Raw genomic sequence first — 15,865 nt, 5'->3', positions numbered from 1 at the left:
CTTGAGAGGTTGCTGGATCAGAAGGCATCATAAATTACTCAGAGCCAAGATAAAAAATCAAGTCTTTTCCTTTCCCGACTGTCTGAAGCCTTTCACCTCTTTACTACTTTAGATCCTGACACCTAGGAGGGACAATCCGTCTTAGCAATACACTTCATCTCCCAGTTGGCCCCCGATATTCAACATCAACTCCAAAAGCTTGAAAGGGGGCCTCAGAATCCACAAGAAGAACCTTTAAACCTGGCCTTGAAGGAAGGTCCTTGATAACAGAGATGAAGAAGGGAGAGAAAAAGAGAGAAAGTGGGACTGGCAGTGGGCCCCCCAAAACAGGAAGATGCCTTCCAAATAGTGGCTATCACTATAAGAGAAACTTTTCAGACACAGAGTTACCCTGGGGGCTCAGACAAGAAGACATCAGGACCCCACCCTACTCTGAGAACAGAACCTTGCTTTAACTGCAACCAACTAGGTCACTAGAGTAAGAAATGCCCCAGGAGAGTCACCTACTGTGACTCTGCCCTCACTACAAAAAGGAGGGACACTGGAAGCCAGATTGCCATCTCTTTGAGAAAGGGGATCACACTCATCTTCTGAAACTGGCGGGGCCCCCTGAGCCAGCATCCTCCCTACCCACGGACCTTCTAGGACTACTTCAGTCTGATTCACAGACCTCAGCTTCGAAATAAGTTCAACTTTGTCACACCAGGATGCCTGCGCCTTAGGTAAAGAAAGGCATCTCTCTGTCACAGGTAAACAAGTTGATTTTAATAGACTCCAAAACCCCTTACTCTGCTCTTCCTGAATTTTTGAGACCTCTGTTTCCCTCCTCTATTTCTATCGTTGGAGTGAAAAGTAAAATACAAACCCCGCTGTGTACTCCCCAGCTCCTTCACTCGCAGGGAGCTCAAGCCTTTGCTTACTCCTTTTAGTGCTTCCCAATTACCCCCCAACTGGAAAATGATCTTAAGGCTGAGTCAGACACCTAACTCCTTTAACACCACAGCCTTGCTTTCTCAAGCTCTTGGAAAAGACTTGACATTTTCACTGACCCTAAATATGCCTATTATGTCTTATGCTCTCCTAAAGCTATTTAAAAAGTGGAGATACTTCTCACTGCTCTAGGTACTTCTGTCAAACATGTTAACCTCATTAAACAACCATACAGGCAGCTCCTCTCTCCATTTGAGGAGTTCCAGAAAAATTCCCATTTGGGTTGAAAGCCTCGACCATTTGGGAGAGTAGGACTTGTTATATTTGGCACACCCTGGACTTATTTGTGAAGCTACAGTCCATTTGGTATATGTGTACACACTGGAAATCCTCTCCCTCTGCCATGTGGGCTTTTGGGCCATTTGGACCTAGGGCAGGTCCTTTACAGTATTGATTGGTTTGAGATAAGAGCCTTAAAAACTTTTTTGATATAGTGTTTCTGGACTTGTGCTTAACCTTAAACTTCCTGTCCTTATACACATTTTTAACTCAAGGTCAAATTACATCAAGGAAAATTCAAAACTCAAATGGTCAATCTGTTATATATAGAGTTAAAATATGGAGTTCATTGAACTGTCTATTTTCTTTTTGCCCTCTTGAAATTACAAAGTTATCAGTGTTGAGGTAAAACTATGTTATCATTAACTCAAGGTTACTTGAAACAGCCAGTTCTGACAACAGTGTGAACAGTGAAGACTCATTTAAACCTGAAGAAAAAGGTAAAAGAGCCCTTGAGGTTTCCCTCTTATGTGATTCCTGTCCTGCCTCTAATCTCACTTTTAAGACAATCCGTTTTCAATCTCTCACCCTTTGTGACCCAAATGAACTCTCTCAGATAGGGACTGTGCTTCACCCCATGCCAATAGGAAACAGCTCCAAAAAATTAGACCTTCATCCAAATCCCCCAGTTTCTGAGTTCGTTAAATAAAAATTTTAATTTTAACCAAAAAGACGGGGAGAATGAAAAGTGGCCTTACTAATAACCTACCTAACTGAGGAAAATAAACTGACCGAAAGTGAGAGAAATAAACTCACAACACATAATTGCCCCTTCAAAGAGAAAACTCACAACACAACTACCCCCTTTATTTTGTTTAATTAAAATATCTGTGGCTTCCCTTGTTATCTCTAAGAGTTTTGTTTTCTGAGCCTTGAAGAGCCCCAAGTGGACAGTAGGGGTACAAACTCCCCGCTCGAGTTCTCTGCCCAGTTCCTGCCAAAAACCGTATTCCAAGGACTCTGATAAGTCAGTCTCACAGAAAAAGAAAAAAATAAAATAAAGATCACCTGCAACAGCTTCACAGCTGCTTCTGTTATCAGTCTGTTGAAGCAGAGGAAACAAAAAACATTTTTACCCTTTAAAACCACCAAGCCACTTCTCCTCAGTGGCCTGTCACTTTCCACCTTCCCTCTTGCCATGCCATTTTCCTTTTCTCTCTCTCTTTCTCTCTCTTTCTTTCTCAGAAAAATAAGTATTTTTTTTTTTACTTTTATATATCCTAATCTCTGCATGAGACATCTTTCTCCACCTGCAGTGTGAACATCCAGTGAGTTTTCCACCCATTATATGTCTATCTACCACACTGTCTTGTTTATTATAGCTTTATAGTAAGTCTTAAAGTCAAACAGCTTAAGTCCTCCAAATTTTTTCTTCTTTTACAAAATTGTATTTGCTTTTTATGGTTCTTTGCAATTTGAAATTTTAAAAGTCAGTTTGTCAATTTCTGATTTAAAAAAGTCTGCTTGGCTTTACATTGATCCATAGATTCAACATCCCATTTTGGAGAGAATTGACATCTTAGCAATGTTGAGTCCTATTATGCATGAACATGGTATATGTCTATTTATTTAGATCTTTAATTTCTCTCAGCAATGCTTATTAATTTTCAGTGTACAAGTCTTATATTTAATCCTAAATATTTTATGTTTTGACATTGTACTAAATGAATCTTTTAATTTTTTAGTTGTCTGCTACTAGTATATAAAATTACAATCAATTTTTGTACATTATACATGTATCCTGCAGCTTTGCTAAAGTAGCTTTTTAATTTTAGTAGCTCTTTTGTAGATTCCTTGGAATTTTCTATATAAACAATCATGTCACTTGCAAATGGTGGCAGTTTTACTTCTTACTTTTCCATCTGTACACTTTTTCTTTCTTTTCCTTGCCTTACTGCAATGGCTAGAACCTCTAGTACAATGTTAAATATTAATAATAGCAAGGAGAGTTGCATCCTTACCTTGTTTCCAGACACAGGGGTAAAGCATTCACTATTTCACCCTCAAGGATGATGGAAACTGCAGGTTTTTCATAGACAACCCATAACAGTTTGAGAAGGTTCCCTTCTTTCCTAGTTTACTGAGAGATTTTATTATGGATGGATTTTAAAGTTTTTCAAATTCATTTTCTGCATCTATTGAAATTATCATATTGTTTTTCTCCCTTGTTTATTCTATTAACATGATGGATTAAATTGATTGATTCTCAAATGTTAAGCCAACCTTGCATTTCTGGTATAAGCCCCATGTGGTCATGATGGATACTGTTGGATTCAAATTACTAAAATTTTGTTAGGAATTTTTATGTCTATGTTCATGAGGGATATTGGTTTTTAATTTCATTTTATTTTATTTTTGGAACATCTTTCACAGATTTTGGTATTAGGGTTATGCTGACTTAAGATAGGTAGTGATCCCATCTTATTTATTTTCTAAATGATTTTATGTAAGATTTGTATGATTTTATTTCATCCTCAAATTTTTTTGAATTTACCAATAAAGCTATTTGATCCTGGAATTTTCATTGTTTGAAATTCTTTTGTAAGTAACAAATTAAATTTAATAGATATAGGCTACTTTGGGCTTCTGTTTGATTTTGTGTCAGTTCTTGTAAATTATATTTTTTGTTTTGTCTACAGTATTGAATTTGTTGGTATAAACTTATTCATAGTGTTCCCTTCTATCTTTTTAATGTGTGTAGTATCTGTATTAATGACCTTCAGAGAATATACTCCAAAAGCTCCAAATTCTGAATTTGCTCTCTGGGTTTCTGTCATCCCCCAAGATACTTCGCCATCATAGGAGCTGACTGGAGTCTTCATGAAGATTTGTTTAAGGTATTTTGCCTGGTTTTTCTTACTGTGCTAAGGGGAAGAATTAATCCAAATTATCGAGTCTTTCATTATGAGCATTATATTTGCTTTTCAAACATGTCATTCAGATAAAACATGAGTCATAACATAACATAAAGGCTTTAACATAAAAGCTAAGTCATAAATGCTTTCGGTGGGATGTTTCTGCATGGAGTGGACTAGCTCTTTTCTTAAAACATGAGTCAAATAAAGTTTGGGCCAAAGGTATCTTCTACCCTTTCTAGTGCAAACTTCAGAATCGATCCTAGGCATTGTTTTTACAAAGATTTCAAATACATGCTTAAAACTGGGGTCCTCTGTCTCGGTTGTTTTTCATTGCCTGTTCAGTTTGTAAGAACACTTTTGACATTATTAAATGGTAATGGCCGAGGAAGGAGAAATTTCCTTTCTTCCTCTTCTTCTTTCATTCCTTGATTCCTGTTTTATCAACCCAAAAAACTCATTCTGGACTGCATTCCTTTTCATCAATTAAAGATAATATTTTCTAGGTAATTCTACAGTGTTCTGTCGAGTCCTACAACTTTCCTCAGACCTTGTCATTGTTAAGAGGAAAGGATTATTCCCCACTTGTGTATCACTCCACATGGAGGAGCCCCATTCTCTGTAATACTTCTGGCTTTGCTCAAATCGGCAAATTAGAAAAGAGGACGTGGTCACGTGCATTCAGCCTCTTCTGCCCTTTGTGTCCGGAGCAGGTTGCCCCCAAGGAAGCACATCCTCTATTACCTTCCTCCAAGAGTGAAAATTCACAAACTAATACTTCTGCATGGTACAAGCTATCGAAGTCTGAGGTTCAGGGTCAGAAAGCCCAAATATCAGGTACACATTAACAAAGGAGCTATTTTGATGTTTATCTGCTTTATTCTTGTATCTTATTTCTCTTATTATTCAGGAACTTAGGGTAGGAAGGTGCTACTTACTGGGCTCCCTTGAATCCAATAGATAAGCCAACCAATTCTCTTCCTGAAGTGATGGATCCATCCTTTGTTTTAAAAAGAAAACATTTTTACGCTCTCAAATATTTCATAGAGAGATTAAGGCTCTACTGAAGTGTCTCCTTGGCTCGCAGGCTCACGGATACTGTATAGCGCATCCACAGGAAAATTTTTTCGCCTCATGGATCAGCTCGTCTTATTTTTGCCACCATTAATTGCTCCGGCCATCAACAAGTCCACATGACACTGGCATCCATAGAGGAATTTGAGCTAAGGAAGTCTTAATTGTGATAAGAAAAGTCTTAATTGTGATAAGAAAAGTCAAAAATGGAGGAGAGATCGAAATGGGGCTAAGTTGAGGGCACCAATCATGAAAGGAGACAGAGCTGTGGAGTCTCTGGTGTTGTCATAGGACAGAGCGGAGCACAGACCCCAGCTCCCAGCTCCATGGCTTTAAGCAGACACTGATGGCTCAGAATCTCTGTTCCCTCCCTTGTGAAAACAGAGACAGATGCTCCACAACTTCAAGGGCTCGTAAATGGGGTGACACAGTGGAAAGCCTAAGACGTAGTGAGTACCCGATAACGGTAGTTCCCGATTCCTTCCCAAAAAACTCACTGGCCCAAATTTCCTTGATTATTTTAGAAAGGCTCAGGGAAGACTCTCGATAATACTGCAAACCAAAGAAATAGGAAGATTGGCAAAAACAGAACAAGCAAGACAAAAACAACAGCGTTCAGAGAAGGGATGATTCAGTAAACATCGTACATTTGTACAACTTAGTGCTTTGCCAAAGGGCTCCCCTAACTGTTATTTGATTTGAGCCTCACAATCGCTCTCTGAAATTGATGGGGCAAATACTACTGGGTCCGTTTGAAACATGAGAAAGCTGAAGTTAAGAAAGCGCACATGATTGCTCACGGCACCTCCGTGTCCGGTCTAGTCCGTCTCTCCCACGGTGCCCTCGACACGTTCTGGTTACTCTGAAATAATGGCCACAGTGATGCCCCACACACAAATCTATGGCACTTTACAGTGTACAAGTGTCACATTTATTTCCTCATTTAGCTCTCATGGCAATGATTTCCAGCCGTTTCACAGACGAGGAGCCCAGAGCTTTAGAGAGGACAAGCAGCCGGCCCAGCATCGCACGGCTCGTGCAGAGGCTGAACTCGGGTCTTCTGACGGGTCCAGGGCCCCTGTACTCACTGATTTTAATCACACTGAGGCAAAGGAGGACACGGAGGACCAGTGGGGAGACAGACGGGTACCGGGGCAAGAACAGGGCGTGCGCTTTCAGCCCTGGAGGAGCCCTGGCGGAGCGCTGTGCATGAGTGGCTCTGGCCTCCGTGGTCACAGTGACTGGCACAGCCAGCTCTCTGCCCGGGTCATTTAGTATAATCTGCAGCAACCCTGTGATTTATCGATGGCTTTTATTCCCCACTGGGACAGCATGAAAATAATCAGATGAATAATGAGCTCGTGAAGATGGATGCACTCGGAGCCAGCTCCCGCAGAAGGGAATTATGCGCTGGGATTCTGCCTGGAGCAGCACAGGACGATGGATGTTTCTGCAGAAGCCTGGGCCTCATTTGCTCCTTTGGCAGCAAGTTGCTTCTCTCCACAGACACACAGAGCTTAAGAGGTAATAGTGCTGGCATGTCCCCGATCCAAGAGTGGAAATGAGATGAGCATTGATGGTCTCAGGGATGACAAAACAGAACCTCATCGTGCGGGGAGTAGAGGGCAGAGCTACGTTTAGCCCTGCGGCAGCCGGCAGCCAGGTCTCCCTCTGAGGTTTGCAGGGCATGGGAACACCCAACCCAATCACGGGCCGTGACACACTCCTGTCGGTACAGCTGCGCTGCTTTAGCTCTCCGTTGCTGAGTCACAAACCATTCCAAAACTTGAGGGCATCAAACAACCACCATTTTATTACTCACAGCTCTATGGGTGGGAATTTGGTTGTCTCAGCATGGATAGCTTCTCTCTGCTCCAGTTGTGCCGGCTTCGGTGCCCAACTGAGGCTGGAGTGTCCACAGTGGCCTCTCCTGCACATCTGGGGCTGTGGTGCTGGCTGTCCACTGGGGTCCTCAGTTGTCTTTCCTCCCTCCCTCCATCAGGATGGCCTGGGCTTGTTTACACAGCGGCTGGGTTCCAAGAGCAAAAGTGGAACCGCAAGTCCGCTTAGACCTGGGCTCAGAAGTCCCAGACAGTTGCTTCAACACATTCTCTTGGTCAAAGCAAGTCAAGAGGCCAGCTTGGGTTCAAGGCGGGGGGTGGGGGGGGAACAGGTTGCACCTCTGGGTGGGAGGAGCAGCACAGTCACTGCAAAGGGGTGTGGACAAGAGGGTGTGATTCACTCGGGGCCAGTGGGAAGCAGATTTGGAGATGGGGTTTGGATGTTTATGGAGGAGTGCTCTGAGGTGGACACCTGCGGAAGGGCAGGGAAGGAAGCAGGATTGGGAAGGGGGAGAGGCTGAGCTGTGATCCCATGGAGATGCTCAGCCAAAGCCACAGGAGCACTGAAGTTGGAACTGCCCTTTAGAACTGTCCCGAGGTGGGCCGAGGTGGCCAGGACCTCGTACACCTCCAAGAAAAGATGTGGGCAACCTGGAAAAGGGCGTGATTTGGGGCGAGGCAGTCCCTGAAGGATTATGACCACTGAAAGCTGCCTGCCCACAGCCCTTCCTACAGCAGAGGGGGCTCTGCCAGCCCTCGCAATATCCACCCGCCCTTCTGCCTCTCTCGCCTTCCCCAAGAATCTGCTCTGCTCCCGAGCTCCCCCATTCCTAAGGCCCCTGTCCATACCTAGCCCACCCACAAGATGAAGGGAGATGCAGCGGCTTTCCCCTGACACCTCCTCCCACCGCGTCAGGCACCTGTCCACCTCCTCTGCCCCCCTCCCAGTCTGTCCCCACTCCTCAGTCTCCGCCCTCCCTCTGGAGCAGCCTCCCCGGCAGAGCTCCCCCATCCCACCTTTCCCCCTTCAATGCCACTGTTTCTACAGCCGCCCCGGCCGTCTTTGGGAAACAGAAATCTGCCCAGGAGACTCTCCCATGTCTTGCCGTCACCTCAAGACCAAACCCCAGCTTCCCAGGTGGCTTCCCAGGCCAAGCATTTCCAGCCCGGCACGCGGCTCGGCTCCCTGAGGGCTGTGCCCTGCTGCTGAGCTGAGAGCTGGAGGGGACACCGGGAAGGGAAGAGAGGGCTGCAGCCTGAGTCCTGAGTGAGGGCGACAGGCCTCAGCAGAGGAATGTTCTCCAGGGCCAGGACTGCTGCTCTGGAAAATGGGCCTGGCCACAGACGGGGCCACCCACAGGTGGCATGGTGAGCCCCGCCTGAGATGCAGGTGGGTCCAGGGCAGGGAGGCCTGCAGGACACCCCCAGCACGAGTGGACAGCCTGCGGGGGCGTCACTGCCCTTTAAGGTAATATGCAGATCTCTGCTCCCTACGCTGGCAGAGCCCGTGACACTTTCCGCCATGGGGTAAAATGCACAGTCTTCTTCCTGCCCAGGAACATGCTGCCCACGGCATGAGGGAACTGCCCGCCGTTTCTTAGTTCTTCCTGTGAGCCAAGCCCCGTCCAGTGCACTTGATGACAACGACCATCCTGCATTCTCAGGTTGAGAAACCGAGGCTTGGAGAGGTTAGCTGGCTTACCCAAGGTCCCCAGATCAGTAAACGGCAAATGTGGCATTTGAAACCAGGTCCTGTCTCCGTCCTGCCACAGGGACGGACGCCCAGATCACAGCTTGCTCCACAGGCTACACTGCTATGGACACTACAGTCGTGGCTCTGTTTTTAAAGGTGAGAAAACAAGGGCCAGGGAGTGGAGAGAGGCCTGTGGCCAGTATTTGCCCGTGGCAGGCATTTGTAGTTAGCTTGTAGCAACTCCAGGAGCAAAAGGCACTTGTCTCTCTCCTAATATCTGCATGTGCATTCAGGAAAGAACCCTGGCCCTGCTTGGATGTTCACACCCTCGACTAATCCCTGTGGTAGGGGACAGGGCATTCTGACAGCCAAGCCTGGACCGTGCGACCACTTCTGGTTTAGAGTGGGTCAGCCAGCTCTTTACCTGCCCCTGGGGGACAGATGGAATGGGGAAGGGACATAGCTCTTCAAAGAAAAGAGGAGTTTTGTTTTGTTTTGTTTTGTTTTTTGAGACAGAGTCTTGCTCTGTTGCCCAGGCTAGAGTGAGTGCCGTGGCGTCAGCCCAGCGCACAGCAACCTCAAACTCCTGGGCTCAAGCGATCCTACTGCCTCAGTCTCCCGAGTAGCTGGGACTACAGGCATGTGCCACACTGCCCGGCTAATTTTTTCTACATATATTTTTAGTTGGCCAGATAATTTCTATTTTTAGTAGAGACAGGGGTCTCGCTCTTGCTCAGGCTGGTCTCGAACTCCTGACCTCGAGAGATCCACCTGCCTCGGCCTCCCAGCATGCTAGGATTACAGGCGTGAGCCACGGCGCCGGGCAAAAGAGGAGTCTTGGCAAAGAAAAATAGCAGGTGTCTGCACAGGGACTCACAATCTCTCCAGTCTGAGGACGCCAGTGCTGGTCATGGGAAGGGCCCTTTGTTGGGGACAGGGAAACAGTGGGACTCCTAAGGAGCAAGGGGTGGGTGCGTGGGGGCCTCACACTGCCCGTGGAGGCGTGCATCTCCCTGCACATGCCGCTACAAAGGGCGAAGCAGCAGCCCCAAACGCCTCTCTGGTCCCTCTGCAGTGCTCAGCAGGGAGCAGCAAAACTCCAAGTGCAGGGCACACCCCTCTCCACACCTTGTCCCAGGCCAGAGGGATGAGCTGGTGAGACTTTGCTCGGAAACATCACCGGGTTTGCACAGAGACGGGTTTGCATGGGAGCAAAGGTAGTCCCCAGACCTGCAAGGGAGCTCCACTCTGCCCAACGCAGAGTCCAACCCTGCTGACAATTTAATCTCCCAGAAAGTGGAGGAACGAGAACAACTACTTCCACAGACTTCATTCCGGTCAACAAAGAACTGGCTGTTGAAATGGCAGAGAAAGGAAATGGAGGAAACATAACCATCAACTCAGCACAATCGGTAGACTGGGTGTGCTCCTATCCACAGGCCCCGTCTGTCTGCCGGGAACACCTGGGGTTGTGCGTGCCCAGGGCGGGCAACGTGGAGAGTCAGAGTTCATGCCTCTAAGCTGCCCACAATACCCCAGCTTCCTCTCCCTCCACCGGCAACTCTGAGGCCTGCTCCGCAGGGTCTCCGGGGTGCCCATAGTAGTAACATGCAGACAACAGACACTTTATGAGCTCCGGGTCCTGCCTGCCTCACTTTTCCACTTCGTTCATCCATGTTTCCTGGAATCGCTTTCCAAAAAAACTACTTGCGCTTAAATCCCTCTCTCAGGTTCTGCGTCTGGCAGGACTCAAACTAAGACAACATGGTAACTAAGAGAGTAAATTCTACACACCTGGAGACTTAGTAGTAGAGTGGATGATCCTACAGGGTTTGGAGTCAGTCTGTTTGAATCTGCCTCTACTGGTACACAAATATTGAATGTTAAGATAATTGTTGCATATGAACTTCAGGAAGTAGATGTCAAGACAGATCTGCAAACTCTAGAAAAAGGAAGATGGCTCAAGAAGGATGGGAGACTTTTTAAAATTCTGAGAATATACAAATAATTAATGGTTCGGAGGCAACTACGGAAATGCAGCGGCTCCCCAGGGCGCTCTCTAGGGAGGCTAGGGGTTCAGAAGGGCAAAGGGCAGAAGGAGTAGCCATGGGCAAGGAGAGGACAAAGGCTCCCCACCCGGCCTGCAAGATGGTGCAGGGAGGCCAAGCCCCGGCGTGCCCCTGGCTTGCAGATCTCCCCAGGACAACAGGGAGGGCTTTGTGAAGTATGTCCCAAACAAAACAGAGCAGGAAGGGACAAGCCGGTGCTTGGGGCAGAGCGTGCTGTTCACGGGTGACAGAGAAAGCTGCTCAACTCCTGTCTTGGTCCTGTCTTTCCCATCAAGACAAGTGGTTTAGAACATAAAAGGTGAAGACAAACAGAGTTAGAGGAAATCAACACTCCACTGAAATCCCGCAGGCTCTCTGGCTTCACGGGTTCCCATACAGGTAGACAGGGCTGCTGTGAGCCCAGGAGGCTGGGCTGGGCTCAGGCTGACGAGCTCTCCTGGTCTCAAGGGCAGTGGGGCAAGTCGCACTAGGAGCGGGCGGCAGGGCTCTGGCCTCGGTCCCACGTGTGCCCTAAGAAACTGGATGAGGATACTGAGCACCCTGCTTATCAGAGAAGGCTCCACACCCGGGGTCTCAGTAAGGGAGACTGTTCACACTCCCGTCCCGGGGGTCTTCAGCAATGTCTGGAGAATGTCTGGTTCTCACAACAGGGGCGTGTGAGGGTGCTATTGACCCCTAGAGGGCAGAGGCCAGGGATGCTGCTGAACTTCCTGCCACACACAGGGCAGGACCCACAACAAAGAACTATCTGGCCCAGTATGTCCGTAGTGCCAAGACGGAGAAACCCCACTCTGAATAGATGACTGTCATATGAATGAATGAATGGGATTTTAAGCATCTAGTATGTGCCCTGGGAATACACAGATGACCAAGACACAATGTCTTCCCTTACGAGCTCATGCTCTAGGTTGAGAGACAGGTGCAAGCAGCCGTATTACGGTATAAAATGTGCTTTAATGGAAGTGATATGAGATCAGAGATGAATGAACCACCAATCCCACCAAGGAAAGGGATTAGAACTGGGCTCTGAAGACTGTACGGAAGTTTGGCTGGGACACAGAGTGGACGTGAAGGATGGATAGAGGCATTAAATGTGCCCGGTGTGTTAGGGACGCCACAAGCAATCTAGCGCACCCGAAGTATAAAGCGCTTAAGGAGGCATGACTGGCAGGGGCTGGGGCGGTGCTGGTTGCCATGGTAAGGCCTTGACTCTGTGGGCTGAGGGGAAACTTCCTCTTCCCCCCAAAGTTCGCTGAAAGATCAACTCACAATTAAGGCAGATTAATAAGAGAAAGAGGTTTATTTACCCTGTGGGGAGAACCACAGAGTGATTACCCAGTATCCCAGTGGGGTCCAGAAATTTATACACTCTCCTTTTAGAGGGGAGGGAGAGATGAGGAATATGGGTAATTCTGTTTAGGGGCAATATGGTTGCTAGGGAGGATGAATGGATGGGGCAAACAGATTGACTTGCAAATGATTCTCTTTGCAAATTAAATTAACCTGAGAGACAGGTATTACATTTAAAATGATTTGGGCCAGGTCTGGTTGCATCCTTGATCTTCTTTCTTTCTATATAGTGAGATAACAGGGAAGGGAAGGGAAGTCGATTATTCTTTTTGGTGGGTCTCTCTGATTTACGCAGATAGAGGAAAAGCCCCTTCCAAGGGCCTGCTGATCACTAAGGGCCTTTAATTCAAAATACTCATATTTTGGGGTGAAATTCTCTGAGCTCCTTCAACTTTCTTACAGGCACAGGCTTCAGGAAAGTTATAAAGCAGATGGCTACATGGTCAAATCTATCTCTTTAAAATAAGAATATATTTATTATCTCCGGTTGAAAAGAAAATCTTCCCTCCAGCAAAGAATTAGTATAACAGTGATCTCATTTGCAAATCCACCATGAAGACTTCACACCAACACACAGTGGAGTACACTGGAACCTTGGAGAACACACCAAGCAAGGCACCGCCCTGTCCCCACTCACCAACCCCTCCTTTGCCCTGTATGTGGGCCAGATTTTTTTGTGTACAATTTATTAATTTTTAGTAAATTTACAGAGTTGTGCAACTACCATCAGAATCCAATTTTATAATATTTCTATCACCCCAAAGAGTCCCCTGTGCACATTTGCACTCAATCCCTACTCCGACCCCAGCCCTAGGCAACCACTAATCTGCTTTCTGTCTCCATGGATTTGCCACTCCTAGATGTCTCCTGTAAATGGAATCATACAATATGTGGTCTTTCGCCTCCGGCTTCTTTCACTTAGCATAATGTTTTTGAGGTTCATCATGTGGTAGCATGAATCAGTAGTGTGCTCCTTTTTATTGCCGGATGACATCCCAGTCAGATGTCTGTTTAAAAGACTTTGCTGGTTATAGAGTGAAAGATGGGGAGGAGGAGAAAGTAGAGGCCAAGAGACCAGTCCGGAGACCTGGGCAGTTGCTCAGGCCGAGACAGAGAAGGCAGGAGCTGGCAGAGTGGCAGGGGGGAAGAGAGAGGGAAGGGTGGGAGGTTGCCTGCTAGGAGGCAATTAATTTACAACGTGGCAATGGGGGAGGCTTTCCCAGAGGCCAGGGCCTGTGTGGGCAGGGGAGAAGCCAGAGAGGGCTGAGCAGATTGCACCTTCGGTGGATTCACACCTGGCTGAAGGATTCACACCTGGCTGAAGGATTCACACCTGGCTGAAGGTACAGAGAGCTTCACAGCCCCATCTTCCCCGGCGGCCTGCTGAGAGGCTGGCTCCCTGGGCCATTGGCATGAAAGCACTGAGAATGCCTTTGTCAACTGTGCAGGTGACACAAAGCTGTGAGGGACAGCAAATTTGGGATAACAAAATTAAAAAGAAAAAAATCTTGGCAGACTCAAGTGATGGGCCATGGCAGAAACTGGATGGCACCATGGTGGTGAGACCTAGTGGTCTGTGAGTTTTCTGGTTACTTGTCTATCTTCCTAGGATGCTGTGAGCTTTGTGGGAACAAGGACAGTGTCTGCAGGGACACAAAGAGGGTCATCTGACAAAGACCCTGACAACATGCTCTGGGTTATGGAGGCCTCTTCTTGGCTTCCCATGGCACTGGGGGCTCCTTTGCTCCAGCAAGAGGGTCTGTGTCCGTCTGAAACTCCCTCCGGCCCCCACGTGTAAGGCAGCTGCCCCCTGGCCCACTCCTCCACTGCATCCCTCCATCAAACAAGGTCGGCGGACTGGGCGGCCCCTGCCATGCTTCTCCAAGGAATGTTGAAAAGATGGGGACCTCGTGTCTCCTTGTGCTGACCTGTACTGTGTGGGTTCCCCCCGTAAAGTCTGTGTGACATGCAGAAATTTATGCCAAGCCCTGGTACCACGGTAGCAACGAACAGCACCATAGTGACTTCGTCTTTGTATCTGAAGGAGCTCAGGAAATTTCACCCAAAATATGAATCCTTGGTATGAAGAATATCGTGAATTAAAGGCCATTCAAGATCAAAAAGCATTGGAGGGGTCTTTCCCTCTATCTGTGTAAACCAGACTGACGGATCAAAAGAGCAAAGGGGCAACTGACTTCCCTTCTTCTCCCTGTTATCTCACTATATTGCAGGAAAGAAGATCAAGGATGCAGACCAGACCTGGGCCAGATCATTTAAATAGAATACCTGTCTCTCAGGTTAATTTAATTTGCAAAGAGAATTATTTACAAGTCAATCAGTTTCCCCGTCCATTTATCCTCCCTCCCACCATTTGCTGCCCCTAAATAGAATTACCTGTACTCCTCATCTCCCCTCCCCTCCAAAAGGAAGGTATAAAAATATCTGAACTTCACTGGGATACAGGGTCATAGAATCACTCTGTGATTCTCCCCATGCTCATGGTAAGTAAACCTTTCTCTTACTGATCTGACTTAATGGTAAGCTGGTCTTTCAGCAAACTTCTGGGGAAAGGGCAAGTGTCCCCTCGCCCCTGCATGTCCTCCCGTGCCAGCAGCTGACGGACGACAGGGTGCACGAACCACCTGGATGGTGGGCGCCTCCCTTAAACAGAGTCAGCTCAGGTTTCCAAGGATTAAGCCAGGTCTCTGTTACTGTATTCTGCTCACTGCGCCCTAATTCCTAGAAACTGGAAATTCTGATGACATTTACTGCATTTCCTAATTATATATGATCTCTGAGGCAGATTTGGAAAATATAATCCATGTTAACTTCTTGATTAATTTCTGTCTCTCTCGGCACAGAACGTATGCTCGGCATGTTCATTCATTCCTACAGACGCATGGATACGTACACACGTGCACCACAGATGTTCTTACTACATATTTGAGTTCAACGGTATGATTTTCAGTTTCAAATTAAAAACATGTTTCTGCCATTAAGACTTTTTAAAAACAGCCTCTGTGATCAGGGTATAGCAAACCACCCCGCGCAGGTTACACAATTCGTTCGTCCTTTCCCCTCTCACTGCTGTGGAGGTGGTTTTCGGTTTGGGGCCCGGCTTTGGTGAGCCCAAGTCTGCACTCCCGGCTTGGGCTGTATTTCCCGGTGGGTTTGTGAGCCCTTCCGCAGCTACCTGATTCTGCTTCTCCCTTTAACCCACCTTCTCTCAGAAACTGCAAACTCACTCGCCCCTTCCTGTTACCTTGCTCCTGGGTCCACGTGTAACCTCACCTGCCTCTGCTCCCCCCACCAAGGGTGAGAGCCTCCCTGGCTCCCTGCTCTGCCCCACCAGCTAGTTTCCTGCATTCCACATCTTCACCATCCTGCTGAGGCCACATGGTCCTTCCTGGCTCTCTCCTGCCATCTCCTGCCCACTCTCAACATCTCCACCTCCCTGGCTTAACCTTTACAACGCCGGGACAAACTGGGAAAGGACAAGCCTAAGCCAACACGAAGACGTGTAATCGTCCCATACTTCTCAGCTATCTGCGTGTGAACACGGTGACAAGCCTGGTTTAACTGCATCTGAAAATAGACCTAGCGGCTTTAACTGGTAATAAGCGTGATGAGAATCAATAAGGGAATGTGGCTGTCAAAAAAAAAGTCAACACCGTTTCCAGCCCCCGTTGTGTACCATTTGTAGGCTCAGGACCA

The sequence above is a fragment of the Eulemur rufifrons genome, chromosome 2 (assembly GCF_041146395.1).
Source record: "Eulemur rufifrons isolate Redbay chromosome 2, OSU_ERuf_1, whole genome shotgun sequence".
NCBI lineage: Eukaryota > Metazoa > Chordata > Mammalia > Primates > Lemuridae > Eulemur > Eulemur rufifrons.
Note: the sequence above shows the minus strand (reverse complement) of the source record.